At 55.9% G+C, this 7,984-nt stretch overlaps 1 non-coding gene across 1 annotated transcript; it reads right to left on the minus strand.

The window, feature by feature from the left end:
- Positions 1 to 5,212: 5,212 nt before the first annotated feature.
- On the minus strand, positions 5,213 to 5,286 carry TRNAI-AAU. The gene has a single exon. It is a non-coding gene; the product is annotated as a tRNA-Ile (tRNA).
- Between the last annotated feature and the right edge of the window lie 2,698 nt (positions 5,287 to 7,984).

Consider the following 7,984-nt stretch of genomic DNA (forward strand, 5'->3'; position numbering starts at 1 on the left):
CAAAGGGGTAGATGGTTGTCTATAAATAAAGAAGGTCTGAAGACTAAACACATCCTATGAGAAAGGGATTTGAACCCATGCATGCAGAGCACAATAAATTAACAGCCCTTCACCTTAACCACTCAGCCATCTCACCTGAACTAGTGAAAAAAGGGACAGGAGGAGAAATCTAAGGCCGGCAGTGATAGGGCCAATATGGAGTTTTTAAATACTAAGCATAAGCAGGGGCTGAATGAGCTGGGGGAAAGACTTTAAGAACAAACTGTGTTTGCACAGACACACCTACTCTGCCTAGGTATGCAGCATGATGGGGCCGCTTCCCCAAAATGACCAGTTTTGGCTGGTGGTGGGTTACAAATCACTTTAGGATTGAGTGGAATGAAATGTTATTATCCTTCCTGCATGAGTGAAGGGCAGCAGAACATACCTAGTCTGTCCTGATGGAGGGAGGGGTGGGTGAGGAATAGCTTTTATTGGACTGCATAGATGTGATTGAGGACATCCATGGTTGTGGCCCCTCGGAAGCCATGGTCAAAAACAGGGGCTGGGAGTGGGGCCGTTGCTTGCTGGGTAAGGGGGTCAAGGCCAGGATGGGAGTCAGGGGCCCAGGCTGAGGGTGGGGTTGGGGAAGAGCTGGGGAAGAAGTGGGGCTGAGTGGTGTTATCTCCCTGCCCTCCATGGGGGCTGGCTCAGGCCCTGAGGTGCCCCCATGAATGTTCCTCTGTGTCCCCCTAGGAGTCATGCCCCACATTTTGGGGACCACTGAACCCTACTCGCTAAGCAGGTGTTAGTGATGCCAAAGCCCAGGGAAAGGGAGAACAAGTGCAGGGGCCCCAGAACTGGAACCATGACCCCCGGTTACTGTCTGTGGCTCCGCCCCCTTCCACACACAGCCCCATCCACTGTCACCTCTGTTCCACCCCTTCCCCCACTGGCCCCGCCCTGTCACTCCTTTACCCCTGCCCTGCTGCGGCCCCGAGACCAGAGAAGCTCTGTGCCCCTGCTGCAGCCCCCGGGCCGTAGCAGGGAGTGGGAGCTCCTCCAGCCCTGGGGCCAACATGGGGGAGACTTTTCCAGGGGGGCCCAATTTGGCCAGGGCCCCTAGTCATGGGCCCCACTGCCCCCTTGGCGACGCAAGGTTTGGGGAGGCTGAGCCCCCCCGAGCCTCCATTACGAGCCGCCCAGGCTACCACTGCTCAGTGGGTGGCCAGTCTCCCTGTGTCTCTGCTGTTTGTGCTGGGGAGCCTGGCCGGCCTTAGGGGTGGGGCCCCCCGGCAGCCACCCAGGGCTCCAGGGGTTAAAGGGCACCATGTGCCAGTGCAAAGGTGCTCACTGCTCTCCCCTGCCCCAGTGCTCGTCCATGGCCCCATAGAGGGTTGTGGGGAGCGAGGAGCAACACTATGTGCTCCATGCGTCCTGGTCACTTTCCCCACCTGGTGCTGTGAGGGGAGCATCAGAAGCTGCTGCTCTCTGCCCTCCCCTGATGCAGCCCGGCTGAGGAAAGTGACCTGGATGCAGGGAGTTCGGATGATGTCGCTTATCACCCTGCCCCCGCAGCCCCTCGGGGTGCCCGGAGGAGCAGCATTCCAGGGAGGAGCGGGCAGCAATGCCAGCTGCTCCATGCACGCAGGTCAGTGTCCCCACGTGGGTGCAGGACGTGGCACAGTGGTTAGGGGTGAAGGGGGTGCAGGAGCGGGGCAGTGGGTTGTAATTGCTCAGCGTCTTCCTGCTGGGGATTCTCCTCCTCGTTCTCACTCACCATCCCAACACCTGATGGGAGACAGGGAGAATCCAGACATAGGTCACTCCCAGTGCCAGAGAAAAAGGAAATGTCAAAAAGGGAGTCGGCCCTGGGAAGACGCAGGCACGGCACTCTGACTGGCGGAAGCCAAACGCCCACACCTAGAGTTTAGCATGGACAGCTTGGAGACAGCCAAAGCGGGGAAGGGCTGCGTTGGTCTGGAAGAGGGAGTCGGTGGCTGTCTATCCTGGCAGAGGCAGGGTCGTTTTGCTGTATGCTGGGCCAGGGGCCAGGGAGTCTGCTAAAGTTGCTGAGCTGGGCCTGCTTCTGGCTTTGCTTGGGTTAGAGGAAAGTGGTGAAGATAAGAACGGCCCTCCTGGGTGAGACTGATGGTCTATCTAGGCCCCTATCAGTAAAATGATTGGTTAAGGTCTAGCTAAGCAAAACTCCAGTTTTACTATATAGTCTGCAGTCAGTCAGGAAGTAAGGGGGGGAATGGGAATGGGGGTAGGGGAATGGGAATGATGTTTTGCTAAGGGGGGGGAATAGGAACAGGGAAGGGGAACAGGGACACAGGCAAGGCTCTGTGGTGTCAGAGCTGGGAAGGGGGATACTGAGGAAGGAAATTGGAATCATTGCTTGCTGGAAGTTTACCCCAATAAACATTGAATTGTTTGCACCTTTGAGCTTCGTGCATTGCTGCGCTCTGGTCACACAAGAAGGACCAGGGAATGGGAGGGTGCTGGGATAAACCCTCTAACAAGTACGTCTTTCAGAGTGTGAAAACCCCGGGATCCAGTATAATTAAGCTGACCTAAGCCGTGGTTAGATAGTGCTAAATGAAAGGAAAGATTGTTGTGTCAACAGAGCTATTAGAGGGATGGAAAACCCCTCCCTTCATTGTAGCAACTGTCTTCTCCACAGTGCTACAGCAGTATTTTAAGCCAGATCTGGCTCCATGAATGCTCAGGCACTAAGACAACAGTCATTGGCAGGATTCAAACCTGCGGGGGGGAGGGGGGGAAGACCCACCCAATGGATTTCTAGTCCATCGCCTTAACCATTCAGCCACAACTACTTGATACAGTGTTGTGGCATTACACAATGCTTCTGTTCTCACAGACTTGTCACTTCAAATTGCTCAGACCAGCTTCCCCAGCACACTCACGGCTGTGCATTAGTGTAAGTGTGTCCATGGCTGAACAGCAAGAGTTCCTGCCCATTTCCCTTCCAGCTGGAGCATGATTAAGGTGTGTTTGTGGCTAACGACATTGCTGTAGATTGTTGTTCATTCCCCACACTGACAATTCAGACAGTCCCTTTCCTATTCGAATTTCCACCATATCATTCCAATAGCAGGCGGCAGGATTTCTCTGGGGCACTGAAATTTTTTCAGGGGGCTGGTGCATGAACTCAGCCTTGCATTCCATCCCTGATGTTTCATGGACTAACAACAGCAGCAGAAAGAAAGAGTTGAGCCAATATCTCACTGTCAGAGGTGAAGGTGGCCACGTCCCCTCTGTCTGACCATCGCCATTGCAGGAGAGAAGGGTTCACTGGAATCGAATGCCCTGGCTCAGATAAGAGACACAGGGAGGTTTTGCTGTTCATGGATCTGTGCAAAGGAAATTGTATCTCTGTGTGAAATTGAGGAGGGAAATGAAACGTCCACATGGTGGCCCAGTGCCTTAAGAAATGTGGGTGATAGACTCCAGCTGAGAAATTATTTAACAGGAATTTGTATCAATGTATTGCCCTGATTAAAAGCTATGGCTGTAAGGTGCCACTGTTGTTAGTACTTGAACCTGCATGGAGACACCCGAGTGGGTCTCAAGTCCATTACCTTAATGAGGGGTAGTTGATTATTTTATAAAGATCCAAATTTCTTGGTCAAGGTCTAGTCAATGTCTAGATGCCAGAGAAAATAATACACTGATAATAATAAGTATATAGAAAGATTTTGCAGTCACTATGGGCATAACTATGACGATTGTTTCGTGTTTCACTCCTTATATCTGGCACCACCTTCTTTCCCTTTAGTCTTGTAGTTTACCAAGGGTAAAACTAAACATCACTTCAGATACAAGGGAGTGTTAGTGTTCATTCTAGTGAGCTACACAGGGGCTTGATGTAGCTGCTTTCAATCCTCCGGCTCTGCCGGGATAAGTAACATTTCAGGCTCTCACTGAACTGAGGAAGGGAGATCATTTTTTGACAGATGACGCCTCCTCTTAAAAGTGTTTGCCTGGCTGGCAGCCCTGGTTCCCAGGTCTCTCCTGAGGAAAGAAAGTTTCTGTGCAAAATACTAAAACTTTTATCAGAGAGGAGGAAAAGGCAATGGCCACATGATGGGGCCAGTATGTATGACAACATGATTCTTTTATGTAGGATAGGTAATAATTGGAGGTAGACCAAAGTCCTAGACTGGGAAGGGACCTTGAATGGTCATTGAGTCCAGCCCCCTGCCTTCACTAGCAGGGCCAGTTTTTGCCCCAGATCCCTAAAGGGCTCCCCTCAAGGATTGAACTCACAACTGTGGATTTAGCAGGCCAAAGGTCAAACCACTGAGCTATCCCTCCCCCCAAACCATTTTGGTGATTCAGTATGTGTGTTTTTCCATTTGGAGGCATTTGGAAGTTTGTAAGGGGAGCTGAAAGAGGCGTCTTTTTCACAAGCAAGTTGGCTTTCTGCACAGGTAGGGCCCTTGGCCGTAAAGCTTAGCTCCGTCAGTGCGTCTGCATGGGGTTCCTCCAGTGCCTCAAGAGCCCGTGCTAAACTCTCGGTGTGGGCGTTTGGCTTGCGCCAGTCAGAGTGCGGTGCCTGCGTCTTCCCAGGGCCGGCTCCCGTGAGGCGCGCATAACTTGGGAGGAAAGGGGTAGAAGAGAAAGCAAGTGAAGCTGACTTCGAGTGGTGGTGCCCCTGGGCGGAGTGGTCCTCCTGCTCCTTCCTGTCGGAGGGGTGGGCTTGGGGGGTCTGGCTGTGGGCGGTGGGAGGATGGTGTCCAGGGAAGTCCCAAAGGTCACCCTGCGCCGGCAGAGTGTGAAGCCTCTCCCCTAGGTTGGGGTGCCGAGTATTAAGCCTTCCTCTGTGGCTTGGGCTGGGGAGCGTGATCCGGCGTTGGGTCCATTTGGGTGGAGCTTGCGGCGGGCAAGAATTCGGGCCATCAGGTCAACCCTCTGTGGACACTGGGGGCGAGCCAGCAGACCTGCGATTTTGGCTTCGCGGGCGGGCAGCTCAAGCCTGGCCTCCTATGAGCCTGGAAGGCAGCTGGCTGGGCTCACCCGTCTCCAAGTTCCTTTCAGGCAGCAGGTGGAGCGAGGAGCCCAAGAAGGTGTCAGGAGCTTGGTCCTGCCCCAGCGCCCGCGCCCAGCAGGGGTCTTGCCCGCTCCCGGCCCACCTGGTTTTGGCCTCTGCCACCCCTAGCAGTCAGCCAAAGGAGCAGAAGCCACCTTCTCCCTCCTGCACCCAGAGCGGCCAGCATGGGGCTTGAACCCATGACCTTGGTGTTATTAGCACCATGCTCTAACCAGCTGAGCTAGCTGGCCGAGGGCAAGCCCTGCCTTGCCTGACCCTTTTGGAAGGAGTCACTGGCTGGCGCGGGGAACGATGTGGCCTCCGTTATCGAATGGATGGATCAAGACACGGCCTGCCAAAGTAGGGGAATTAGCTCAAGTGGTAGAGCACTCGCTTTGCATGCGAGAGGCAGCGGGATGAATGCCTGCATTCTCCAGCGGCAAGGCAGATGCGGGACCTTCTCTTGCCCTTCTTTTAGAAGCCATGGACAGTCAGCCAGCTCAGCCCCTCCAGTGGCCTCCATCCTTCTCCCCGCTTGGCGTCCCAAAAAGCCAGCCCTTGCGGAGCACAAAGCTCTTCCTCCCCGGCCCTTCTCCCCCTTGCGCTGACTGGGAGGCTGGAGACAGCTGGGGGAAGTTAGCTCAAATGGAAGAGCATGGGAGAAGTAGTCAGAACCATACACACATTCTCCAGCCTGCTCTGCTCTGCTGTGCTCTGCTGTGCTGGGCTCTAGTGCGGGACCTGCACCTTTCTTTCTGAGCTCTCACTGGAACACAATCCCTTTCCTCCTCCCTCCCTGCTAGTCTACGCCAAGCTCATTGGCCGGGAGGGAGAGCCACTCAAATACAGAATTACTCACATCCCAGGGGTCCATGAAGGGAATGAGGAGATGGGTGGGGTGGCACGCGATACCAGCTCAGCTGAGACCGTGAGACCTCGCAGCCTCCTGATCTCAGGCAGCATGGCAGCCGTGGAGCAGAGCAGAGCACGCAGACAGCTTGGAGACAGCCAAAGGGGGGAAGGGCTGCGTTGGTCTGGAAGAGAGAGTCGGTGGCTGTCTATCCTGGTGGAGGCAGGGTCGTTTTGCTGTATGCTGGGCCAGGGGCCAGGGAGCCTGCTAGAGTTGCTGAGCTGGGCCTGCTCCTGGCTTTGCTTGGGTTAGAGGAAAGTGGTGAAGATAAGAACGGCCCTCCTGGGTGAGACCGATGGTCCAGCTAGGCCACTATCCCGTCTTCTGACAGTAACCGATGCCAGGCGCTTCAGAGGCAATGGCCAGAGCAGGCAATCGTCAAGTGATCTATCCCTGCGTTGTCTTCTGAAGTTTGGTGCTTGTTTCAGGGGCTAACTCTCACCCCAGACACACTCCAGGGAGGGAGCGTTGGTGTTTGTGCCGAGGAGCGTGGCTGGGACTCGGACCCCCTTCCCCAGCTCTGGGTAGCGCCCCCCCGCCCCCATTTCAGGCTGTGTTCTGCTTAAGGCCACAGAGCCCTTGCCTTTTTTTGCCCGGTGCCTGAGAGTCAGGCCAGCTGCGGGGAATTAGCTCAAGTGGCAGAGCGCTCGCTTTGCATGCGAGAGGTAGTGGGGGACGCTGCCCGCATTCTCCGAGCCGGTCAACTAAGGGCTCCTGATGAGCGTGGTGGACGGGAGAGCCGGCCATCTGACTTTTGGCCTTGCTGCCCGTAGCGGTCAGGCCGAAAAATCAAAAGCCATCCTCCCCAGGCCCACAGCCACCCAGGGGCTCCTCTGCACCATCTTGCCTCCACGAGTGCCGCACTCTGACCAGCTGAACCAGGCAAGCCACGGGAAGCTTCTCAAGGTCTTTCCCTGGTGTGGGCTTGGATGCGAAAAGCACCTGGCCGTTCATCAGCTGTTGCAAGAAGTGTGCAGAGTAGGAGTAGCGATGGGGCTGTAGCTTTCCACAGCATCTCAATTTGGGCAGCTTTCCATTCCCCTTTTCTGTGTAATGTCCCTCCCACGGGTTTCACTTGCGGAGCTGTACGACTCTGGCAGGGTGGCCATTTAGAAATCTTTTCCTTGCTTTTCTTTTTCGCCTGGCCCCAGCGTTAGGACCGTTTGGGTGTTTCAGTGTGTGTGTTTTCCCATTTGGAGGCATTTGGAAGTTTGGAAGGGGAGCCGAAAGAGGAGTCTTTTTCACAAGCAAGTTGGCTTTCTGCACAGGTAGAGCCCTTGGCCATAAAGCTTAGCTCCGTCAGTGCGTCTGCATGGGGTTCCTCCAGTGCCTCAAGAGCCCGTGCTAAACGCTCGGTGTGGGCGTTTGGCTTGCGCCAGTCAGAGTGCGGTGCCTGCGTCTTCCCAGGGCCGGCTCCCGTGAGGGGCGCATAACTTGGGAGGAAAGGGGTAGAGGAGGAAGCAAGTGAAGCTGACTTCGAGTGGGTGGTGCCCCTGGGCGGAGTGGTCCTCCTGCTCCTTCCTGTCGGAGGGGTGGGCTTGGGGGGTCTGGCTGTGGGCGGTGGGAGGATGGTGTCCAGGGAAGTCCCAAAGGTCACCCTGCGCCGGCGGAGTGTGAAGCCTCTCCCCTAGGTTGGGGTGCCGAGGATTAATCCTTCCTCTGTGGCTTGGGCTGGGGAGCGTGATCCGGCGTCGGGTACATTTGGGTGGAGCTGGCGGCCGGCAAGAATTCGGGCGATCAGGTCAACCCCCTGTGGACACTGGGGGCGAGCCGGCAGGCCTGCGATTTTGGCTTCACGGGCGGGCAGCTCAAGCCTGGCCTCCTATGAGCCTGGAAGGCAGCCGGCCGGGCTCACCCGTCTCCAAGTTCCTTTCAGGCAGCAGGTGGAGCGAGGAGCCCAAGGAGGTGTCAGGAGCTTGGTCCTGCCCCAGCGCCCGCGCCCAGCAGGGGTCTTGCCCGCTCCCGGCCCACCTGGTTTTGGCCTCTGCCACCCCTAGCATTCAGCCAAAAGAGCAGAAGCCACCCTCTTTCTCCTGGAG

This window comes from Mauremys mutica, unplaced genomic scaffold (genome assembly GCF_020497125.1).
Source record: "Mauremys mutica isolate MM-2020 ecotype Southern unplaced genomic scaffold, ASM2049712v1 Super-Scaffold_100270, whole genome shotgun sequence".
Lineage (NCBI taxonomy): Eukaryota > Metazoa > Chordata > Testudines > Geoemydidae > Mauremys > Mauremys mutica.